We start from the raw sequence: 8,432 nt of genomic DNA, 5'->3' as shown, positions 1-8,432 counted from the left end.
CCCCATTGAAACCAAAACAGCACAGAATTGAAGAGGAGGCTTTCAGATCATCAGGAGCACCCCTGCCTTTGGACAAGAAGGGTGAGGAGGTTTGCACGACGTCCCATGGGGTATAAGTAGCAAAGCCAGGGTTGGAATGTAGGTCCCCAAACTCTCCATTGAGTGCTGTTCCTATCCCATCTCTCAGCTTCAAATGCTCCAATATTTGGGGCACCCTGGCATATAAATCCTTCCTTTGCATCCACAGATGGGAGGCAGCATGTGTCCTGTCCATTCCCTTCATACACACAGTTTCATCCCCATCTAGACTGGAAAAGTGGGGAGACGGAGACAATGTCTTCTCTTTTGAAAGTCCCTTCGTGGGCTGGGCGCAGTGGCTCATGCCTGTAATCCCAGCACTTTGGGAGGTTGAGGCGGGCAAATCACCTGAGGTCAGGTGTTTGAGACCAGCCTAACATGTTGAAACTCCATTTCTACTAAAAATACAAAAAATTAGCCAGGTGTGATGGTGCATGCCTGTAATACCAGCTAGTCGAGAGGCTAAGGCAGGAGAATCGCTTGAGCCAGGGAGGTGGAGGCTACAGTGAGCCCAGAGCGTACCATTGTACTCCAGTTTGGGCAACAAGACTGAAACTCTGTCTCAAAAAAAAAAAAAAAAAAATCCCTTCATCTTCATGCCAGCAAACTACAGCAATGCTTGCTGACACTGTGAAACTGTGCTGGGCTGAACTTCCCAGGGTTCTCACTCCAGAAGGCAGTTTAGTGGAATTAGTGCAGGTTCCAGAACTAGAAAGATGTGCGTTTGGGCCAGGCGCGATGTCTCATGCCTGCAATCTCAACATCTTGGGAGGCCAAAGCAGTAGGATCATTTGAAGTCAAGAGTTTGAGACCAGCCTGGGCAGCACAGCAAGACCTCATCTCTACAAAAAAAATTAAAAAATAAAAAATTAGCCAGGTGTGGTCATGCATACCTGTAGTCCCAGCTACTTGAAAGATTGAGGTGGGAGGATTGCTTGAGCACAGGATTTCGAGTCTACAGTGAGCTATGATTGCAACAGTGCACTCCAGTCTGGGCAATAGTATTAAATCCTGTCAAAAAAAAAAAAAAAAAAGCCGGGCTTGGTGGCTTATTCCTGTAATATCAGCAGTTTGGGAAGGTGAGGCAGGTGTATCACCTGAGCCCACGAGTTCAGGACCAGCCTGGGCAACATAGTGAGACCCTGTCTCTACAAAATAATTTTAAAAATAGCCAGGCATGGTGGCACACACCTGGGTCCCAGCTACTCAGGAGGTTGAGGTGGCAGGATTGCTTGAGCCTGGGAGGTCAAGGCTGCAGTGAGCTGTGATTGCACCACTGCATTCCAGCCTGGGTGACAGAGAGACAGCCTGTGTCAAAAAAAAAAAAAGGCCGGGCGTGGTGGCTCAAGTCTGTAATCCCAGCACTTTGGGAGGCCGAAATGGGCGGATCATGAGGTCAGGAGATCGAGACCATCGTGGCTAACACGGTGAAACCCCGTCTCTACTAAAAAAATACAAAAAACTAGCTGGGCGAGGTGGCGGACACCTGTAGTCCCAGCTACTCAGGAGGCTGAGGCAGGAGAATGGCGTAAACCCGGGAGGCGGAGCTTGCAGTGAGCTGAGATCCGGCCACTGCACTCCAGCCTGGGCGACAGATCGAGACTCTGTCTCAAAAAAAAAAAAAAAAGTCTGGGTTTGTATTCTGACTCTGCCACTGAATGGCTTGGGAAACCTTGGGTAAATTACTTAAATACTTTAAACAGCCTTATTTTTTTCCTCAAGAAACTAAAGATATGAATATTCACATGGTAGTGTTATTGAAGAGTATATGAGGTGATTGATGTGAAGATGCTTTCAGCCAGAGCCATGATGCATTTATCAGTTTTACACGAGGACCTTAGGCACTGCTGTTGTTAGAAGGAAGGGTTCCGCCAGGCGTGGTGGCTCACACCTGTAATCCAAGCACTTCGGGAGGCCGAGGCAGGTGTATCACCTGAGGTCAGGAGTTCAAGACCGGCCTGACCAATATGGTGAAACCCGGTCTCTACCAAAAATACAAAAGTTAGCCAGGCGTGGTGGCATGCACCTATAGTCCCAGCTACTTGGGAGGCTGAGACAGGGAAATTGCTTGAACCTGGGAGGCGGAGGTTGCAGTGAGCCGTGATCTCACTACTGCACTCCAGCCTGGTCAACAGAGCGAGACTCCGTCTAAAAAAAAAAACAAGATGAAGAAGAAGAAGAAGAAAGAAGAAAGAAGAAGAAGAAAGGGTTCCATGGCCAGGCGCTATGGTTCATGCATGTAATCCCAGCACTTTGGGAGGCCGAGGCAGGTAAATCACTTGAGGTCAGGAGTTCAAGACCAGCCTGGCCAACATGGCGAAACCCTGTCCCTAAAAAAATAAATGCATAAAATAAAAAAAATTTTTTTTTGAGACGGAGTCTCGCTCTGTTGCCCAGGCTGGAGTGCAGTGGCCGGATCTCAGCTCACTGCAAGCTCCACCTCCTGGGTTCACGCCATTCTCCTGCCCCAGCCTCCCGAGTAGCTGGGACTACAGGCTCCCACCACCTCGCCCCGCTAGTTTTTTGTATTTTTTTTAGTAGAGGCGGGGTTTCACCGTGTTAGCCAGGATGGTCTCGATCTCCTGACCTCGTGATCCGCCCGTCTCGGCCTCCCAAAGTGCTGGGATTACAGGCTTGAGCCACCGCGCCTGGCCCAATAAATTTTAAAAGAAGGAAGGGTTCCATGGCTGTGGAAGTTTGAAATCCACTCTCCTAGACGCGTTCCTCAAAGATTCTTTTCATCTCTTAAGTCTCAGACTGAGCCAGGCAAGGCTGTGGCCCCTCTTCTCCACCAGATGGCAGCAACCTGCCTGCTACTAGCCGTGCCAGGCTGTGTCAACCAGCACAAGATGTTCAGAAAAATATCCCAGGGAAAGACTAGGAAAATGTTAGCGCCAGTACTGAAGACAAGTAAACAGGTCGAAGTGACCCTCTGCAGATGACTTCCTGATACAGAACCCCCTGGGCATCTGTGGCTGTAAATAGACCAACTGTCCTGCTCCAGCCACCAGCCAAACTGGTGCTACCCATCTCTCTGCCAGGTGGGAGACCTGGCAGACCACCCAGTTTTGCTTTAACTCCTTCTTAAACCAAGAAGGCTCTCAGTGTGCTGGATACACAGCCTTCAGTAGCCTAAGGTGAGTTTGGGCAGCTTACCCAGTTGTTAATGAATTAATATGGCACAGAGTGGGGCCTGGCGCAGTGGCTCAGGCCTGTAATCACTTTGGGAGGCCGAGGTGGGCGGATCACTTGAGGTCTGGAGTTCGAGACCAGCCTGGCCAAAATGGTGAAACCTTGTCTCTTCTAGAGATACAAAAATTAGCCAGGCGTGGTGGTGGGCGCCTGTAATCCCAACTATGCAGGAGGCTGAAGCAGAAGAATCACTTGATTCGCCTAGGAGGCGGAGGTTGCAGTGAGCTGAGATTGTGCCACCGAACTCCAACCTGGGTGACGGAGCGAAACGACATCTCAAAAAAAAAAAGACACAGAGGGGACATCAGATTCTCTTTCAGAGACCCCAGGAGTTGCCTTCCAATTTCCCAAAACACTCATGAGGAAGGGCAACATTAAATCTGATAGGCTAAGTACTTGGGGAGGCTTGACCTTCTATCTTGTGGGTGCTTTTATCAAAGAACAGACCTGAAAAAGGACAAGTGCTGTGTACACAGTTGCTCCATTCACTCATCCAACAGGTATTATTGAGTACCTACTGTGTGCAGTCCTAGGCTACATGCTTCAGGGGATTCAAAGGTGAATTTGATTCAGGTCTTTCTTAAAGAGGTTAATATAATTTAGTCCAAATGACAGGTGATTGGGTCATGGTTATTGAAGTGTTGTATATGGAGTTTTTGTTTCTTCTTTTTCTTCCTCCAGATTTCTGTTCCTTATTGTTTGGCTCAGGCCAAAAATTAAATGATGAGCCCATGAAATGGGGAAGAAAGAGGGAAAGGAAGTGGTTGGAAGGAAGCCAGAGAAGGCTCAAACGTTTGCCACAGGACTCCAAGAAGTTGGCGGAGGACAAGCGAGCCCGGAAGGCTGAGCCCAGGAGCGTTCTTGGCTTTGCCCAGGAAATAACTCAAGGGTGAGCTGGTGGTGTTAGGCAGCAACTTTTATTGAAGTGACAGTGTCCAGCAGCAGCAAAGGTACCACTGTTTGCAGAACAGGACTTTCCCATAGGCAGTGTGTCCAGAGTAGCAGCTCAGAGTCAGGGCTACAGTCATAGTCATACCCACTCTTAATTATATGCAAGTTAAGGGGCAGATTCTGTAGACATTGTTAGAAAAGGGGTAGTTTTCCAGGTTATCGGGTCATTGCCATGGGAAGGGGCGGTAACTTCCAGGTGTTGCCACGGCATCAGTAAATTGACATGGCATGCTAGTGGGCATGTCTTATGGGGAGGTGTTTTCACCCTGTCCCTTTTTTAGCTAGTCCTCAATTAGGCCCGGTGTCTGAGCTCCACCTCTGGAGTCAAGTCCTACCACCTGAGCTGAGTCCTGCCTCCTACCTCAAAGTGAGGTGTAGAATCAGGGACACTGTTATTGGTGTGTACAGATCTTAAAGCAAAGCATTTCTTCCATCATCTCCCATTGATTTTCCTGGAGAATTAGTGATCCTAGCTCTGACCTGTGTGATCTTACAAATACAGACTGCCCGATTCTTTAACTTGTCTTAAAAATAATACTTATTGGTTTAATACATATTGTTTTAAAAGATACAGACCCGGCCGGGTGCTGTGGCTCACACCTGTAATCCCAGCACTTTGGGAGGCCAAGGCAGGTGGATCACCTGAGGTCAGGAGTTCGAGACCAGCCTGACCAACATGGTAAAACCCCGTCTCTACTAAAAGTACAAAAAATTAGCCAGGTGTGGTGATAGGCGCCTGTAATCCCAGCTATTCGAGAGGCTGGGGCAGGAGAATCGCTTGAACCTAGGAGGCAGAGGTTGCAGTGAGCTGAAATTGCGCTCCAGCCTGGGTGACAAGAGTGAGACTCTGTCTCAAAAAAAGAAAAAAAAAAAAGATACAGACCATGGCTGGGCGTGGTGGCTCACACCTTGTAATCCCAGCACTTTGGGAAGCCGAGGCAGGTGGATCACGAGATCAAGAGATGGAGACCATCCTGGCCAACATGGTGAAACCCTGTCTCTATTAAAAATATAAAAATTAGCCGGGCACGGTGGCACGCACCTGCAGTCCCAGCTACTTGGGAGGCTGAGGCAGGAGAATCACTTGAACCTGGGAGATGGAGGTTGCAGTGAGCCAGGATCGTGCCACTGCACTCCAGCCTGGTGACAGAGTGAGACTCCATCTCAAAAAAAAAAAAAAAAAAAAAAAGCCAGGTGCGGTGGTTCACACCTGTAATCCCAGCACTTTGGGAGGCCATCTTAAATAGATAGATAGATAGATAGATAGATAGATAGATAGATAAATAAATAAATAAAAGATACAGACCTTGAGGTCTCCCCTCTCGACTTTGGAGACCCCGTCCCTCTGTCTCTGTACAGGGGAGCTTCTTCCTTCTTTCTTCTCCCTTCTTTCTTGCCTATTAAACTCTCCAATCCTTAAAAATAAATAAATAAATAAATAAAAGAAAAGAAAAAGAGAAAAAGATACAGACCTTGCCAGGTGCAGTGACTCATGCTTATAAATCCCAGCACTTTGGGAGGCTGAGATGGGCAGATCACCTGAGGTCAGGAGATTGAGACCAGCCTGGCCAAGATGGTAAAACTCCATCTCTACTAAAAATACAAAAATTAGCTGGGTGTGGAGGCGGGCCCTTGTAATCCCAGTTATTCTGAAGGCTGAGGCACGAGAATTGCTTGAACCCAGGAGGCAGAAGTTGTGGTGAGCTGAGATCACACCACTGTACTCCAGCCTGGGTGACAGAGTGAAACACCATCTCAAAAAACAAACAAAAAAAAGATACAGACCTAGGCTGGGCACAATGGCTTACATCTGTAATCCCAGCACTTTGGGAGGCCAAGGCAGGCAGATCATCTGAGGTCAGGGGTTTGAGACCAGCCTGGCCAACATGGTGAAACCCCATCTCTACTGAAAATACAAAAATCAGGGCTGGGCGTGGTCACTCACGCCTGTAATTCCAGCACTTTGGGAGGCCGAGGTGGGCAGATCACAAGGTCGAGAGATCAAGACCATCCTGGCTAACACGGTGAAAACCCGTCTCTACTAAAAATACAAAAAATTAGCTGGGCATGGTGGCAGGCACCTGTAGTCCCAGCTACTCAGGAGGCTGAGGCAAGAGAATCGCTTGAACCCAGGAGACAGAGGTTGCAGTGAGCCTAAATTACACCACTGCACTCTAGCCTGGGCAGTAGAGTAAGACTCTGTCTCAGAAAAAAAAAAAAAAAAAAGATACAGACCAGTCTGGGCAACATAGTGAGGCCTTCATCTCTACACAAAAATTAAAAATTAGCTGGTCATGGTGGCACACGCCTGTAGTACCAGCTGCTTGGGAGGCTGAGGTGGGAGGATCGCTTGAACCCAGCAGGTTGAGGCTGCAGTAGACCAGGATCATGCCACTGCACTCTAGCCTGGGGGACAGAGCAAGACCCTGTCGCAAAAAAAAATACGAAGTGTAAAGAATAAAACAGAATGAACCATAATTTCATTGTCCACAGGTAATATTTTCTAAATATATATACCTCACTATGCACTGTGAGAAAGATAAATAATGAAAAGAGAAAGCCCTCCCACCCCTTTTCTCTCAAAATATTTCTAAAATAACCAGTTAGGTTGTTTAAATTTCCTTCCAGAAAAAAAAAAAAAAAAGTCATGCATTCAGCAGCACATATATCTCTAAGCCTGTATATACTTATCCTCTGCTATTGTAATTATTTGCACAAAAGATCACACTGTACGTACTGTTCTGCACCTTGTTTTCATTTATGGAAGTATCTTGGACATCTTGCCCTGTAGCACAGACTAATCCACCTCATTCTTTTAAATGGCTACATTGTTTTCCCTCCTGTGGCTCTGTGATATTGTGTTGTCACCAGTCAGCTTTTGCTGTTTCTAACAAAACTGCAATGCATGCTGCCTGGTTCTTAAAAGGCCCAGCTATTTCTGCACACGATTTTCCCACAGGCCCTACAGTTGTGCCCAGGGTCCTAGGAAATAACGTTTGGGGTGAGGCGGAAGGCAACGCTTGGGCCCCTGGAGCTGCCCAGTGGCTTCATATTACGAACATGTGGCTTTGACCTCTTTGGGGAAGTTGTCACTCCCCTACCTCCTGTTTGTGACAATCTGGCATGGCTGTTAGCAGGCTGGCCCTCAGGACCATGGGCTGCCCTGGGATGGAGTCCTTGCATCTCCCAGCTGGGTGAGGGCTTGCTGGGTCAGCAGATGGGCTCCCTGGGGCTCTTGGCTCAGGCTGGGGTTGCTCTGCTTGGTTGGTATTCACGGCTGCACGGTGCTGCTCTGAGAGTCATAAATAAACAGGAAGCCAGTCCACTTCCTCCTTGCTGGGGTTGGTCCCCAGTCCTTATCAGCCAGTTAGCCCAGAGGGGAAGGAGCAGCCCAGGATTCAGAAGGCTACTTCCTGGTAGAGGTGCTGGGGAATTCTGGCCTCTCTGCCAGGATAGGCTCCCCATCTCCGTGCACCTATCTACCCAGCACAATAGCCTTACTGACAATCACAGTTAGGCTCGAATTCTCCCCTTTGGGAAGATTTTTCTGATAAACCCTGCACTCTTACTTCTTTTGTTCTGAGGTCAAGTTCTTTTGAACTTGTAGGAAGCAGCCCTCTAGGTGTGTGTGTGTGTTTTCTCTCTGAAGGCAGCACTGACACATTTTCTTCTGCTTCTTCCCAGTCCCCGCCCAGCATGACTCTATTCATGGGGGATGCTCCACAGAGGTTTGAAGACTGAATGACCAATTATAAAAGCGGTGCCAGACAGGGCTGCAGCCTCATCTCACCATGGGGCTGGAAAGCATTGCTTCTTGGGACCATGGGGCAGCTGAACAGGAGGGAGTGGTGAGGACAGTTACCAGAGTGTGAAGCTGAGGTGTGGCTGGGTGAGGCTGGCGATGAGAGCTGCAGATATTCTGTCTAGTCAACAAGTCCTGAAAGCCACTAGACCACATGGAAAATCAGTTCCCTAATTAAAGAGTCACTATATACATTATACTGGGGGTGCCCATTTTAAAGGAATTAGAATTTTTAAAAATACAGTCAAATATAAACACAATGCGGAACATATTTAATCTTTTGCAGTGAGACTCAAAGCCTCAAAGCACACATCGGGATACCACTGTGCCTCAGGCAATCATTATGACTATCAATTACTTTACAGAACATTAGACTTAGGCCTGCCAGCCTGGAGCGAGTGAGTCACTG

At 48.0% G+C, this 8,432-nt stretch overlaps 1 long non-coding RNA gene across 1 annotated transcript; it reads right to left on the bottom strand.

Annotated features, from left to right (window-relative positions):
* Positions 1-596: 596 nt before the first annotated feature.
* LOC117067190 lies at positions 597-8,194 on the bottom strand. Its single transcript, XR_004430650.1, has 3 exons — positions 7,323-8,194; positions 5,528-5,636; positions 597-920 (listed from the first exon to the last, which is right to left on the bottom strand). It is a non-coding gene; the product is annotated as an uncharacterized LOC117067190 (long non-coding RNA).
* Positions 8,195-8,432: the final 238 nt, after the last annotated feature.

The sequence above is a fragment of the Trachypithecus francoisi genome, unplaced genomic scaffold (assembly GCF_009764315.1).
Source record: "Trachypithecus francoisi isolate TF-2019V2 unplaced genomic scaffold, Tfra_2.0 Lachesis_group20, whole genome shotgun sequence".
NCBI classification, from domain to species: domain Eukaryota; kingdom Metazoa; phylum Chordata; class Mammalia; order Primates; family Cercopithecidae; genus Trachypithecus; species Trachypithecus francoisi.
Note: the sequence above shows the minus strand (reverse complement) of the source record. Positions and strands in the feature narration are given on the sequence as shown.